The sequence below is a fragment of the Formica exsecta genome, unplaced genomic scaffold (genome assembly GCF_003651465.1).
Source record: "Formica exsecta isolate Colony F162 unplaced genomic scaffold, ASM365146v1 scaffold338, whole genome shotgun sequence".
Classification (NCBI taxonomy): Eukaryota; Metazoa; Arthropoda; class Insecta; order Hymenoptera; family Formicidae; genus Formica; species Formica exsecta.
The window spans coordinates 1-3,287 of record NW_021850634.1 but is presented as its reverse complement, the minus strand read 5'-3'; the positions used below and the strand labels follow the sequence as shown (position 1 = coordinate 3,287).

General features: G+C 32.8%; 1 long non-coding RNA gene across 3 annotated transcripts; it reads right to left on the bottom strand.

Moving 5' to 3' along the window:
* Nucleotides 1-1,263: 1,263 nt before the first annotated feature.
* LOC115238437 lies at nt 1,264-3,194 on the bottom strand. 3 transcript variants are annotated; one of them, XR_003884503.1, is made up of 4 exons: nt 3,023-3,194; nt 2,553-2,872; nt 2,321-2,426; nt 1,264-2,024 (listed from the first exon to the last, which is right to left on the bottom strand). It is a non-coding gene; the product is annotated as an uncharacterized LOC115238437 (long non-coding RNA). The 3 variants fall into 3 exon arrangements; XR_003884504.1 differs by having other exon boundaries at nt 2,553-2,767; nt 3,023-3,193; XR_003884502.1 differs by having other exon boundaries at nt 2,553-3,190.
* Nucleotides 3,195-3,287: the final 93 nt, after the last annotated feature.

Sequence of the window (3,287 nt, the reverse complement as noted above, 5' to 3'; positions counted from 1 at the left end):
ATGTAAGCACATATATATTATTGTTGAACATTATATACTAAAAATAAAATTAACGAATGTCAATTCTACAATAAAACTTTATTATTGTGATTTACTTATTATTATTAAGAAATTTATTATTATTAGATATTCTACATGAATAAAAAATTATATTATATTATTAAATATTATATGCTAAAAACGCATATATATTTTTTGCAGAAAAAATATAGATTTTTACAAAAAGCAATGAGATCACCTAAAAGCTAAAAAAACCTCACAAAGGTAAAAAAAAATACGCCAAGTATATAAAAAAATCCCAACTTGTACGCAAAAAAAATTTATTATTTATCCCTAAAAAATAACTTTTAAAAAAATTTTTCCTTGAAAAATAATTTTCATGCAAAATAAAAAACTAAAAGATGATTTTCCTCTAAAAAATCAAAACCTTTAAAAAATCAAAAATCAAAACTAAATTCAAAATCAAGTCAACTAGCCAAGTAAATACATAATAATAAATAAACAAATAAATAAATAAATAATTAATAGATAAATGATACAACTATCAAATAAATAAGAGTCAACCGCCGCATAACAAGTCAGTAAATATAAAAATCAAATGTCAACGGAATAGAATGATCTAATTCGCGTCTTACAGATTAACGTATGTCATTTGATTCACGTTGTCATTTGATCATAACAATGAGGCAGAAAATAGACTTATCGCATCGTCAAAAATGAAAAGATATATGTCACCTACGAGATTTCAAACCGATAAAACTCGTAAAATATAAACATAATATGTAAAATATTAGCATCATACATCATTGTATTTGTCTGAAAGGGTATAACTTTTATTTTATCGAAATATTCATATTAATACAAAAATATTATGCAGTCAATTTCTTAAGGCTTAGAGCTTAAATCACTATTGTAGACCGACGCTAATGGAAATAAGGGCAAATGGTTAAATAATTGTTCTATATTCCATAGGCATAATGCAGAAATAAATGCGATACTTAATTATTAGTTGAAATATGGTTTTGAAAAATGACGGGACGTCACATTACACTGCCATAGTAGTAACGTTTTATAATATATCTTTGATTAATAATAATAATAACACACATACACACATCTGTTATATAATAAAATAAATGGAATATAATTCTGGGCAACAATATTCTGCGCAGACGCTTAACGCTCGACGCTCGACACTGCCATGTTGTGGCGTTCCTGTGGCTAAATTCAAAATCATTTTTGTTACCAACTTCATGAAATATATTTGTAACCATTTTCACACATTTCATTTATTGATTTAACACTTTACATAACAACATATTAAACATACGACAAATTATGTAACATTCATTCGTTCGTTCATTGACCATCAATCTGTACACATCTTACTCGTGAATTAAATATTTTATTAGTAAAAAGGAAAGTCTAGTGATTTAACTATAACGCTACCACAACTGGTGACCCCGACGTGATCACGGGCTTTTGAGAATTCACGTTCAAGCGTGGCGAATTTGAATCAGTGATCCGCGAATTTAGTGAGCCATCGAGTTTCGAGTTCCGCTGTGATTCTTGTGTGATTTGTGGCTTGTGTTCTTCGAGTTGACGAGATTTTCGAGTCATCGAATTTCCAAGGACAGCGATCTACTAGACTTCTGAAATTCACAACGCAGAGTATTGACAGAGTTTGACGATGCCTTTGGACGAATCTTCGACTTCGAATCCTACAGCGTCAGCATCAGTTCCATCGGCTGGAGAACATCATCAACGTTTGACGAATCCGACACAAACTCTTGCCAGTAATGAGCCTCATCAACAAGGTCAGCCAAACGAGATCCATTCTAACGAATTTCGCCTTGTTAAATTGCCGAATTTTTGGCATAAGCAGCCTAAATTGTGGTTTGCTCAATTAGAAAGCGAATTCTTGGTTTTTCGGATCCGCTCAGATGATGTTAAGTATAGCTCGGTTATACGGCATCTTGATGAGCAAGCTTTGTTGGCTATTGCTGATTTGATTGAAAATCCTCCTGAAAAAGATAAATATCTTCATGTTAAAAACGTTTTGATTAATCGGTTTACTGATTCGGAGGAAAAACGTCTTCGTCAATTGTTAGCTGGTGTTGAGCTGAATGACAAGAAACCGTCGGATTTGCTACGCGAAATTAAACAGTTAGCGGGAGGAGCGATTTCGGAAAATGTATTGCATTCAATTTGGTTGCAAAGATTACCTTCGCAAGTTCAAGCTACTTTAGCGGTTGTGGACGATTGTCCTTTAGTTAAGCTTGCTGAACTGGCTGATAAAATTTTGGACCGAGAAACTAACCTACATGTAGCAACAATAGCTTCCTCGGCAGGAAAAGACACTTCGAATTTTGTTGATCTCGAGCGAAGAATCGCAGCTCTGGAAGTTAGACGTGTACGCAGCAGATCTAAATTTAGATACAAGGAAAGAAAAAGATTTAGATCATCTTCTAGGAGTAAATCTGATAAGGATAACCAAAAAATTTGTTTTTATCATAAGAAATTTGGTGTTAAAGCTTTTAAATGTACAATACCTTGTGATATGTCTAAATCTTTGGTCGAAAGGCAGGAAAACTAGCTTCACCGTTGAGTTGTGAGGCGGCTGACAACGGTTCACCTAACAATCGCCTCATTATTTCTGATAAAACTTCAGGACTTAATTTTCTTGTTGATGCAGGAGCTGATATTTCTTTGATTCCAAAAAGATTTGTTTCAAAAGCTCAAGTTGCTTCTTTCAAGCTTTATGCAGCTAATGGAACCAAGATTAATACTTACGGTATAAAAATGTTAACTGTAAATCTTGGATTACGAAGAATTTTTAAATGGAAATTTTGCATTGCGGATATTCAGAGACCTATATTGGGCGCAGATTTTTTGAGTCATTATGGAATTTTAGTTGACATTAAAAACAAAAAACTTCTAGATAGTGTTACCGGTCTTTCATTTAAAGGAAAACTATCTAAAGTTAATCACTTGTCAATTTGCACTACATTTCCTGACTCACCTTTCCATAAGATCCTTGCTGAATTTCCTGAATTAACTCATTTTGCTCCTATATCAACAAACAAGATTCATCAAATTGAGCATCATATTATTACGAAAGGACCACCAATTGCTTCAACTCCTCGCAGGTTGTCACCGGAAAAATTAAAATTTGCAAGATACAAATTTAATTTTATGATGGAACAAGGAGTTTGTAGATCGTCAAGCAGCACCTGGGCAGTTCCACTTCACATGGTTCCTAAAAACGGACCGAACTCATGGAGACT